Source organism: Sus scrofa, chromosome 7 (genome assembly GCF_054392235.1).
Source record: "Sus scrofa isolate SSC_HxYL_T2T_F1_AM1 chromosome 7, Sscrofa_HxYL_maternal_Yorkshire_Landrace_v2.0, whole genome shotgun sequence".
Classification (NCBI taxonomy): Eukaryota; Metazoa; Chordata; class Mammalia; order Artiodactyla; family Suidae; genus Sus; species Sus scrofa.
Window position 1 is genome coordinate 94240952 of NC_139389.1, and position 12760 is coordinate 94253711.

Below are 12760 nucleotides of genomic sequence, written 5' to 3' on the forward strand. Positions count from 1 at the left end.
AACTTGTAGTTCTTAATCTTTGCATTTTTGATATATATATATCAACCCCCTCCTTTCCCCGAGACCCCTACCCTGTCCATCCACCAAATAGCTACTTGGTCTGCTCAGGTAGTCAGACTGACTCCAAGCTAAAACCTAGAAAGTATTTATAGCCATCTAGCTAGACAAGTTTCTCTTTCTCTGAAGTAGAAACATTCATTTCCACTAACATGTTTTGTTCAGCATGCTGCATCTTCGCTGTTAAAATGTCACTTCTGTGGCAATTAGTTCCACAAGGAAAATTTGTAAATATCTTCAAAAAGCATTTCTCTTTTTTTACCCCCAAAACATTAGCTAAGTCAGCATATGTCTTTCTAAAATCTTGTTCCTTTATAGAGGTCATCCCTTCCCTTCTTTCCTGATCTGCTGGAAAATGTTCACATGCCCACGTTCTCTACCCAAGGGTGAAGTATTGTGTATTTCACCATATGCACCTGGCCCCAGAGGCTCAAAGGGGCTATAACACCTTTGATCATAGAAGTGATTTTAATGATCTTATGAAAGGTTTTCCAACTGGCAGGTCTTTGGGGAACTGAGACCAGCTTCTTCCATGGGTGTCTTTCAGGGGTTAATTTGGATCAGAAGCAATGGATGCTTCTTTCCTATATTCGGAGTAAACAATTAGAGTCCAAGTGCCCTGTTCTCACCCACGCGAACCGCCCCCCCCTTGAAAGCTGAGCCACCCTAAGTCTAAAGAGGAATTGCTGCCACTCAGAAAAAACTCCATCCACTTCTTTCTCCACTGCATGAAGCTTAGACTCATCTGAGTAAAGTGTTATGAGAAAATTCACGCCCCATCACCAAGAAGCAGCTGTGTATTGCCACAGTCACTAACTTTTGAAAGACGTTAAAGGAAGGTATTTGTTTCAAGCCAGTCACTTCAGTTACAGCTTTGCCTTCAGATTTTAATATCATGGTATGTCCTTCTAATCCTGTAAGTGTTACCTTGTTTCTCTGTTAGGAATAGAGGGGAACCCTGACCAGTAATTTATGGCTCCTATTAAGAGGGTTAGCTGGACGTGCAGACAATATGTCAATAATTACTTCTGGTAGAGCCCGAACAGCAGAGGAAGTGCCTCTGTAGAATGGCTTATGTTAACAGAAGACAGATATCTTGACCTGGGTTTTATGACAGATGTCAAATATATTGAAGTGTGTTGTGAAGCAGATCGCCTTATTGGCAAAGAAATGGAAGACCACCAGGAAGATGGATGGGAAGCTTTCCTCAAGGGTTTTACTGTCTCTTTGGGCAGGTGCAGCAATGAATGTGATGGAGGGTCGACAAGCAGGTAAAAGTAGAAACATCGATGAGCTGTCTGAATTTCTATCTGTTCACCAGGCTTGGCAGCACAAGTCAAGTTGGCAGGTGTCGGGTAAGATGGGAGGACAGAGTGAGGGACTAGTGCGATGGGATTGAGGCCACTCTGAGTGGGAGTATCTCTTACATGTAGCATCATAGGCTCCTTTGGGACCTGCTCAAGAAATGTTGGTTGTCCAGTCTTCCTTTCTGAGTTCAGATTGACAAATACTTCTCGAGGGCCCACCAGTGCCAAGTGCAGTAATGGACTTTAGAGATTAGTGCTGATACCCCCTGGGTTCCAGTTCCAATCCCACCCTAGTCACAGAGCTCACCTTCCTTCTTCTGGGTCCCTCTGTGTTGGGAGGACACAGGGTCTTAGGGTCACTTATTAGCTGCTGGGTGGCCTGGGGTAAGTAGATGCACTTCTCTGAATCTTGCTTCCCTCAGTTGCAAAAAAAGGACACTTAGACTCATGCCTCATAGAGTTGAGAGGATTGAGCATCACAGCCTGATTTTGCTTTGCTAAAAAGACCAGATAGAGAAATTATAGAGGGGAAAGTGATGACCAGCCACAAGTTGCCTTTAATATCATCAATTCTGCTTTTCATAAAATTTATATCACCCTCCACTAAAATCATCTGACATTAGATTACAAACTCTGTGTATCCTTAGCCCTGACCTTCCTTGGTCAAATGAATTATAAAAAGGGCATTTTTTTTCCCTCCAGGTGGGTGTAGCCAGCATCCAGATGTTCTGCTTGGTTGAAGAACAAACTGGATACCAACTGCTCTTCAGCTGGGCACCTTTGTATTGTGCACAACCCGCACAACCATCTATGGTGACTCCACTAACACCTCACACGGTGCTTGGCCCAGCATACATACTTGGTAAGTCTTTTCAAATTCAATTTGTTACAGTCACTGTTGTGCCTAGAATGATGGCATTACATTTTCAATAAGATTACTTTATTCGTTGGAAATCCTTAATGTGTAAATTATGGATGAAATGTAAAAAGTAACAACAGGATTCTTTCCTCTTCTTAAAATGTTCCTTCCTCTAAGTCAGTCATTGCCAGGTTTACTAGACATAAATGCTAGTTTTTTGTTTATTTGTATGTTTGTTTGGCGTGTCCATGAACTACAGGGAATCAACCCTGACATGGATTGGGAGAAAAGCATGGAGAAACTGAGGGGACATAAATTATTAAAGAAAGATATGCATATCTTTATATACATGAGATTGCCCATGATTGGGGAAGGGGGAGAATTAGAGAAATAGAGAATAGTTTGCAGGCAAAGTTAGTCGTGATAGAGAATATTTGTTGGTTTAACTATTTTTCCTTTTGTTTATTTTGTAAAGATAAGTTAATTGCTAAAAGTAACACTTCTAATAGTTGGAAGAGCTACAATGGTCTTCTGTTTTACATTTTTATTTTGTTCTGTTTTGTAGCAGGGCCATGAGAAGAAATCTCAAGAATCTCATTCACTTTCCATCTTTTCCCCTTGATTTATGACTTTTGATCACAACTACCACAGAGGAGCTGCTATCAGAGGGGAAATAGACTGTGGGCTGTTTGTGTAGATTTTATGCTCCAAACCAGCTACAAAGGCAGTCAGGTACCTTCTCTAAGGAGAGGAAAATGCAAGCCTCTGTAGAAGGAAAAAAAAATAGGATCTAGTTGTATGTAAAATACAAAAGATGGGGTAAAAACAGAACTGAGAAAGAAATTGCTCCCTATGTGGGGCAATTGCCTTTAGTGTGATCTTAAGGATTAGATATTGTCTCCTAAGGAGGAGGGTGTGTCGCTGTAGATGTCCATCCCTTGGGGGCGTCGTGCTTTAGGTATCAAAGGAAAAATGGTTTTTTGTTTGAATCTAGAAAATGTAGAATCTGTCACTGGGCTGAAGGAGCAGTGAATGGCTTTTCAAATGCAAGAGTATTGCACAAATTCATATTCTTTGCACTTCTTCATTCAGATCCCCCATCCTCACCCCCGACACTGCCCATCTCCTTTTATTTCCCTTTGAATTTGTATTAAATTCATTACAAGTTCTTAAAGGAGAAAGGTTCTCAAGGGTTTAATAGAGATGTTAGATGCTATGAATAAGAAAAATGGACGGGAAGAGGAATTTACCATTGCTTCTTTGAACTAAATTATAGATCATCTCAAGGGCTTTTTTCCCCCTTTTGGAGAAAAATATGCTCTTCTCCTCTGGGAAGCTCTAAGTCTCAAAGGCCTATATTAACTTGATCTTTGGGAAGGGTGTTTTAATTTTTTCCATAATCACCACGCAAATTGATCGTGATAGTTTCTGGAAATTAAAGTGAGTGAACCAACGACCTCATTAACTTCAATGCTAGGGAGACCCACATTCCAAAGACCTGGGGCCCTTACCCCACAGTGGCCCAGGACTTCTCTGCCTATGACTTTGTCCAGTCCCCAGTTTAAGCTGTGGTTTCTTCTCTGCCTGGCTTGTTTAAATTGCCGCATGCTGTTTACCCTCTTACAAAATAATGGGGGAATAATTTGAAAGATCCCAACCTTAGAGAAAAAAATTTATATTCTGCTAGCTTCCAACCAGCATCTCTAACTCTCCTATGACAGAACTATACCACTGATACACGTGTTTTTTTCTTTCTTTTTTTTTTTTTTTTTTTTTTTTTTTTTGTCTTTTTGCCTTTTCTAGGGCCACTCCAGTGGCAAATGGAGATTCCCAGGCTAGGGGTCTAACTGGAGCTGTAGCTGCCAAGCCTACACCAGAGCCACAGCAACACCAGATCCGAGCCATGTCTGTGACCTACACCACAGCTCATGGCAACGCCAGATCCTTAACCCACTGAGCAAGGCCAGGGATCGAACCCTCAATCTCATGGTTCCTAGTTGGATTCGTTAACCACTGTGCCACAGCAGGAACCCCCTGATACACGTGTTTTATCTGTATCTTACCTTAGAAATATTGAGGTCTCAAACTGCTAAACTTTGGCCAAAAAACTGAGTCAGTCAGCATTAAAATCTGTGGCTCAGATGCATAATTATGAAGACTATTCTGCTGAATGAGGAAGGCTTTTTTTTGAGAGTGTCTTAATTTTAATTTAACATGGAAAATAGCAGCGACAAATAGATCTGTCCAAAATATACTTAGTAGCAGATTTTTGAGTTGGTTATTAGTTTCATGTAAGTGGTTCCTCTTTTTATTTTTATAAACTAACATGTAGGAGAAAGCAGAATCAAACGTAACATGTTTTTTATTGATTACCTGCTGGGCGGCAAGCAAGGCGTTAAAAGTTTTCAAATGCTACTTCATTTATCCTCCTCTGATAGATGTGGAAAAGGGGGTGGGAAGAGATGAAATAGATAGCTCTGCTGGAAAACCGATTTGCCTCATCATTAAAAACGTTTGACACAACTCTTTGAAGATTACCTTGGTCAGAGTGGTATAGAGCTAGACTGTTTCTCAGTGGATCCTTTCTCACCAGTAAGGAGTTAGGAAGTTACTAGAACTCTTGGAACCACTGGGTACCTCGTGTCTGGATGAGGACAGTCCCTCAGCAGGCGTTCAACACTGTGCCTTGTGCACACTAGTGCCATCCCTATGATGAACTATATTAGTGGCTGGAAAATATATCTCTTCCTCTTTGGGGGAAGATTGTTTATTCTCATGAGGCGCTCACAATACAGGAGGTGCTCAGGAATTTGGGGGTGAGAAGAAATAATCAGGTGGCTGATTGAATCTAGCCTCTCTAGATAGACCAGAACTATAGATGCCTCTCCTTTTGGAAAATCCCTTTATCTCAGCTGCAGCCATCCAGGTGACATTTCTTTAAAGTCAATTTGACCTGTCTCAAGAAATTGTATAATAAATATGCATTGACACCTACTACCTGTAAGGTACTGAGTTAGAATACAATGAAATACACCTTTGGTCGACATTTGTTGAGTTACTGCTCCATGCTGGATATTGTGCTATGGACTCCAGATACCAAGATAAAAGGGTCTAGCAGTCTGGTAGGGAAGGTGGCTTTAGGAACGTGTCCATGTCGCATCAGAACGAGGACCAATAACAGCAGAGGATTTGAGGAAGACTTTAAAGAGGTGGTAATGCTTGAGTTGGGTCTTGAAATTGTTAATAAGAGTTCTTCAGATTGAAAAGTTGGGGGAAACACTTTCTATTTTGAGGGAACTTCATTTTAACTTGATAAAACAAATAGTATGTTATCGCCTTGGGAATAGTTATAAACATGGTGTGATTGGTGTCTGCTGGAGGAGGGTGGGCACTACTATTCATTCATCAGGCAGGATGGTATTTTCTCAGGTTATGCTTAGAACACTGGTGCCTTGAGATGTGAGTTGGTGTTGTACGAGAAAACAGGGGGGTCGAAGATCAAACAAAATATAGGGGACACTGTGTTAGGCTCTAACAAGGGTTTCTTTCCTACAAGGCCTCAGAGCCTTTAATATGAAGCTTTGCATTATTAATTCCTAAGAACTTGCTCTAAACCTCTTTGCCTTTTCCCTTTTCACAGTATTCTTAGGGTTCAATGGGTCCCACAGTAGAAAATACTACTTTAATACAGAAGCTGCTGTCAGCAGTCTTCAAGAAATGAATGGTTTCTATTCCAGAAAGAAACTTTGGGTACCTGGGAGGAAGAATGACAGTGATGAGAGACTGGTAACTTATAACAAAAGTGTCAAAATCTTTTGAGTGAAGGAATTAAAGCACATAAAGGAGGGGATGGAACTGAAATATAGTTAGCAGTTAGTATGGATACAGAGTATCCATTCTCAGAGACCATATGGAAGGTGAGTGAGAAAAAAAAAAAATTGTGGGTGACACCTTGGTGTCTAGTTGGGATGTTTGGGCACTGAAGAGAAATGTTGGGTAGAAGAAGAGAAATAATTTAATTTTGCACATGATGTAATTGAGGTGTCCGTAAGACCTTTCGATAGAGCTGGTCAGCTCAGCCAACAGGTGGGGACACTAATCTGCAGTTCAAGATCCTCATGAACATAATTTTATCATTGTATGATGCTTCAGATGACTATTTATAATCCAGTAGTGTGTTCAGAGGTCACTGTAATTAAGTGTTCCTTTACCTTAAATGTAAGAAAATGCAGGTAATAGAGAGTTGTGTTTCGTAGAAAGCTGAATGCAAATCATTTATTAATTATACTTATCGAGATACTGATATGGGTCTAGCACAGCAACAGTGCAAAAGGGAAGAGCAACTAATCAAAAATTATAAATAATGAAATACATAAAGAAAGAAAGGAAAAAGGAAAAGACACAACCCTTGAAAAGACACAAGACCTGATTGCCTTAAGTCTAGGGAAGATATTACAAGTAGTTGGATAACTCTGTTGGGATCCTGGACCTTCCAATTGTTAGGTGAGCTTGGCAAGTTAGGTAACTTTTTAAAGCTTAGGTTTTCTCATTTATGAAATATATATATATTTGCTTTGTTAAGGGCCGCACCTGCAGCATATGGAAGTTCCCAGGCTAGGAGTCCAATCAGAGTCACAGCTGCTGGCCTACACCACAACAACAGCAACATATGATCCCAGTTGCATTTGCAACCTACACCACAGCTCATGGCAACACCAGATCCTTAACCCACTGAGTGAGGCCAGGGATTGAATCAGCAACCTCAAATTTCCTAGTCAGATTTGCTTCCACTGCATCACTATGGGAACTCCGTCATTTGTAAAATATTATCTGTAAAATATTAGTATCTACCTCATTAAGGAGTTGTGAGGATTAGCTAGGATTAAACAAAAATTTATTTACTGTATTTCGAGTGGATAAAATAAATTTCTTTAGGAAATAATTATGCATTGTGATCTATTAATACGTTTTACTGTAGTTTTATTTGATTTCCAGCTAATATCAAATAATAACCTGTCTATTTGAATTGCAAAAATCAAGCTGGTTTGAATTAAAGAAGTGTGAACAATTCTTGAGTTGGCAAAATACAAACAATTTCATCAATTACAAATAGGTAAAATGTGTTAAAAATAATGAAAAGTTTATGTTTTAATTGAACTGGCTTTTTTGTGAGACTATACTTTTATTAGCTTAATGAAACAAAAATTGAATGGTGCCTATTATGAAATCTGTGTTAATTGTCACTAGTCCCATAAAGTTCACGATTCCAAAAAGTTTTGCAGTTAGGCAACGAGAAATGTACAGTAACTGCCTTTCAATCTCTCTCATTTTCTCTGGATTTATTTTTGGTAATAAAGACCAATATTCACCTTGGCAAACAGAGCTTTTGCTAAATTGAAAACTTCCTTTAAAAACACTAGACATTTTGGGCATCAGATTGCCAAAACTGGGGTTCTTTGGTCAGTTTGACAAAAGTTTCTTTGTTCTTCCTGGCTTCATCAAAAGCAAGACTGTCTCTTCCCTCCCTTCACTGTTATTCCAGTACTATCCTAATCTTAAATAGCCTTGTGCTAGAAGGCACCACAATATTAATTAAAAATACAGTCTAATTATTTACCTTCATTGGTTCATACAAACCTCCACAGTATAATCAGCAGACTCCCTTATGGGGTTTCTCGGTATTTTGGAGTGAAATAGGAAGGTTTGTTACTAACTTAGACTTGGCTCAAGAGTGTAATTAAATATAACGTACAATTCACCTTTAGGTCACTAGATCAACTATAACTTATCTAGTCAATGTCCAAAGGTATGTGCTGTGTTGACTGGGGGATGGCATATATAAATGAGTGGAACTTTTAATGTACCTCTGGGCCTCTCAGAGAACATTCTGGGTGTTTCTGAAGACAGAAGGGAAGTAGAGGGTGAGCAATCATTTGCCTTCGACCATCTTCAACACAAACCACCGTAAACCTACTCTGAGGACAGCTCAGCTGGCTAAAGGTGTTCCGTGACAATCACTAGCCTCGAATTCCAGAGAAATATTTTCCAGCTTTTCAAGGGATAGTGTGAAGACTTCTGGGTGTGGCTGGGGCTGAGTCATCAGGGGAGAGTGTCCTCTGGAAGCCGGCCCAGCACAGTGCTCAGATTGGCCTTTAAAATCTTATATTCTTGGGCTTATCTGACATTATTTAATAAGGGAGAAATTTCTTTCAGAAGGAGATGCAAAGAGTCCCTTGGTCTCCCCCTCAAATACGTTTTAGAAAGAGTGACAATAGCAAAACTGACTTAATGGCATAAAACTTTCAACTGTTACCCCCACCGCCTTCAAATTCAAATTGGTGTCTCAGTCCTACTCAGTTTGAAACATGGAATTGGCTGGTCTGAGGAAGAAATGAACAGCACAAGCAACCACATTAAAAAAACTGGGGCAATGAGAAACAGTAGTAAAAATAAAAAAAAAATGATTCTCTTATTGAAACTCACTAGAATTCAGGGTAATTTAACTGCACATGCATTGAGAAACCTTGTGAAAAATGAGATTTTTTTTCTCTAAAGGTCATTTGGGCTAGATATGGAAGACTCTGAGTATCCTGAATATTCTTTTAACATGACAGAACAATGTAGTTTTTCCTCCATAAGTAATTCAATAGGAAGGTCTCAGTTCATCCAGAGTCTGAAGTGGGAGCAGGTATTTAGCATGACTTTCCTGATTGAATTCAACCTGAAATTTTGGCTGAAGAAATTTAAGGACTCAAGGTAGAAATGGGCTAACTACATTTTATAATTCAACAGCCATTAGCAGTCAGGAAGGTAAATCAAGACACTAAAGACTTCCATGAGGAAGGTAGTACATGATTTCTCTCCCTGGATGCTCTGGGGGAAAAAGAACCAAGCAAGCAGGGGTGGTGGTGTTTGCATTCTGCCAGCAGAGAAGAGCCGGCCAGCTGGAGGCTCTGGCTCACAGAAACATGAGAGGTCACGTGACATATAAAGTCAAACAGAAAAAGATATGTATGCGCCCAAAAGGTTTTATTTTATAATGTGTTAATCTTGATATTGTAGGATTGGTTTGGAAGTTGGTTAAATCCACTAGAAAGCATTCCAAAACGCACCACATCTGTTCTAGAGGATATGCTGTCCATCCATCCATTCACTCAGCAATATGCATGGCGTGCATACTACCAGTTGACCACTGCCATATGCAAACACAGAAGTCCCTGACCTCATGGATCTTACACTCAAATGAAGTGTCTGAGGAGGGAAGGCACTTGCTGTCCACTGGGAATTTGGGCAAAGTGGAGAAGAGTTTGAGGTGTGGAGGGCAGGTGGACAGGGCCCCCATCATACAGGACCTTGTAGGCCTGGGGTAATATTATTTTTAATAAGAATACACTTGCCTTTTAAAAAGATATTCCCATGGCTTCCTTCTGTTGTTCCCATGTTTTTTGGAAAGTTGTTTTTTTCTTTTTCTTTTTCACATTTAAAAAAATTATAGTTGACTTACAGTGTTGTACTGATTTCTGCTCTACAGCAAAGTGATGCAGTCATCATTCGCTTTCTTATATTATCTCTCATCACTGGAAATTCCTTTTTTTTTTGAAAAAAGATTTTTTTTTTTCTTTTAGGGTCACACTCGCAGCATATGGAAATTCCCAGGCTAGGTGTCAAATCAGAGCTGCAGGTGCCGGCCTACACCACAGCCACAGCAATGCGGGATCCGAGCTACCTCTCGGCCTATAACACAGCTCACTGCAATGCTAGATTGTTAACCCACGGAGTGAGGCTAGGGATAGAACCTGCATCCTCATGGATACTAGTTGGGTTCGTTTCTGCTGAGCCACAACAGGAACACCTCATCATGGAAAATTCTTCATTATTTACTCTATTCTTTTAAGCTCATCCAATTCAAATGCCATCTCCTTCATGAAGCCCACTTTGATTATCCCAACTTGAAATGATGTTACTTTCTCCTCATTTTTAAAGCACTTTATTGCCTTCTATCTTTCCATTTACCATTTATATTTATAATGTTATTCTTTCAGTCTTTAGAGTAACAAAATTAGCTAAATCTCTTGAAGGGATTGATGGTTTTACTTTTTACATTGAAAGGCAGAATCATGAAGCAATACGAGCTTTGGAATACGACAAATGTTTATTTTAGTCACATTTCAGCTAACTAGCCGCATGACTTTGGGCAAGTTAGCCTCTGTAAGCCTCAGTTTTCTTATCTGTAAAATAGGGGTAATAAACTACCTCCTTGTTAGAGGTGTCATGAAGATTAAATGAGACCACAACACACAGTATTCAACATACTGTAATCCATTAATACATGTGAGCTGATATTATTATTATAATTACTATTATCATCTTTGCTACTATTATAAAAAATCTCCCATTTTTTTTTTGTTATGATGACTATACATGTTCAATATTCCAGGACTTCACAGTTTCTAGATAGTTTGATACTTTGTCATTCAAAAAGACTACTTCGCAGAGAGAGGCATGTTGGATATACTCATTGCCTAGCAAGAAATGGTCTCCTTTCCAGAGAGGGAGGGCATGTGGTTTTTAATAGCCATGTTTCCTGGATTTTCTGGTCCATCTAGATTTTAATAATAAATCTCATCAACAAACAAGGAATTAGTCCAATGCATCTGATTTCTAGTTCAATGTGAATGTCGGCCCTTGTGTGAAGAGGTGCTTAGTTTCTGCTTCTGGCTGACTTGCCTGGTCTATGTGGCCTGGATGTCAGAGGCCATGCAGCCATGAGGCAGTGCCTGGGCAGGATCAGCACTTTGATTGCTTTAGGTTAGGTTTCACCTCAGTCTTGACATATGATTGTCTGATATCAAAGTTCAGTCAAAGAAAGTGGCAAAATTTCCTTTATGCTATACATAGTAGTTTTATTTGAATTAATATAAAAGAATAATATGCATATATATATATACACACACATTTTTTTCTTCTGTCTATTCATTCACTAAATGTTTATTGAGTACCTACTATGTGCTGGGCACAGTTATAGGCAGTCGTGATATAACAGTAAACAAAAAACAGACTTCCCTATTATAATGGAGCTTAATTCTGGCTGGGGAAAGACAGAAAACACACAAGTAAACAAATGACTATATGACGTATCAAGTGGTGGTAAGTGCTATGGGAAAAATCAAAGCAAGGGTACGAGGGATGGAGAGTTGGGACAGTCAGGGAAGGTCTTGACATTTGAGCAAGGGTGTGAAGGAAATATGAGAACCACATAGGTTAGAGAACTCTGGAAAGGAAAAGGACCCTGTCACTTAATAGGCGAGAGAAGAAAGCTGAGATAAATGGAAAGAATGACCTGAAGCTAGATAAACACATGGAATTTTCTGGCCAAGTCAAGTTTCTAATTTATCTATAAAGGAATTGGGATGCCACAGGTAGACTTTAAGGAGAGACACTACTTTTGCCTTTTTAAAAGATCATTATGGCAATGTGGAGTGGAGAATGGATTGGAGAGAGTCAGGTGGGTATGGAGAGTTGCATCGGGTTTGTGACATCAGCTTAGGTGGGAGATGATGCTGACTGGAACTGGACTAGGATTTCTTCACTGCAGCACTAGTGACATTTGGAGATGTATAATCTTTGCTGTTGGGGCTGTCCTGAGAACTGTAGGATGTTTAGAATTCTCCCTGGTCTCTACAGACTGGATGTCAGTAGCACCCCCTGCCCCCTGTTGTGACAACTCCAGGCAAATATCCCCTGAGAAGTAAAATTGCCCTCAGTTGAGAATCAGTGGATATGCTGTTTGTAGAGATGGTGGAAGAGGTTTTAGGAGGTAGAGTCAACAAGAAGTGGTGTACATGGGTTGGTGACGAAGAAAAGGAAGAGGGCAAGAGAGGAGTCCAGGACACTGGCCTAGATGGACGTCCTATTGCCGCCAAGTTGGAGGAAGTGCAGGCTGGCTGCAAAAGATGCTCACTCAGGTCAGTTCTAGAAGGACAGTGCTGGGGCCATCCAGGAGATGCCCCACCCCCTTCCCTGCCAAGTGGAGATGGGAGCAGCAAGGCCTGGAGTACAGCAGAAGGGCCTGGGTAGATAGGCAGATTTTTACTTTGGTAGATGGTGACTGGGGTCATGATGGGAATAGATAGGACCAGTTAGGGAGCTAGTAAGAGGGAGAAAGGTCAGATCAGGACTGAAGGTAAAGCTGTAAGAAAGCTGAAAGTCTAAGGCCTTTATGGGAAGCCAGCAGGAAGGCCAGAAGACTCCCTGGAGCTTGTGATAACTTGGATGCTGCACAGGAAAGAGCATGGTGATCAACATGGGGCTCTGGAGTCCAATGACCTGGTTTTGCATCCTGATTCCACCACTTACATTTACATGCTTGTGGGCACATTATGTAACCTTTCTAAACCTTTCAATGACACTGGGAAGAACTAGATACAATGCTATATGCAAAATCTTTAGCCCAGTGCCTGGCTTGTAGGAGGTGTTCAGTAAGTGGTAAATGTAGAAAGAGTTGCGGAGAGGCACAAAGCTGTGGATGGCACATAGA

The 12760-nt window shown here is 40.3% G+C and overlaps 2 long non-coding RNA genes across 9 annotated transcripts in view; one reads left to right on the plus strand and one right to left on the minus strand.

Annotated features, from left to right (window-relative positions):
• The window catches only part of LOC102160410 (uncharacterized), a 164867-nt gene that overhangs the window by 104781 nt on the left and 47326 nt on the right, over positions 1-12760 (plus strand). For 3 of the 8 annotated variants that reach the window (XR_014809285.1, XR_014809279.1, XR_014809277.1), the window contains one exon: positions 2067-2226. This is a non-coding gene — a long non-coding RNA (uncharacterized LOC102160410). Of the gene's footprint in view, positions 1-1292; positions 1413-2066; positions 2227-2788; positions 2956-5863; positions 6026-12760 lie in introns of those variants that run through there. The other 5 variants (XR_014809264.1, XR_014809265.1, XR_014809273.1 and 2 more) reach the window with 3 other exon arrangements.
• Positions 1-12760, minus strand: part of LOC146401780 (uncharacterized) — a 300118-nt gene that overhangs the window by 79826 nt on the left and 207532 nt on the right. The window lies entirely within an intron of this gene.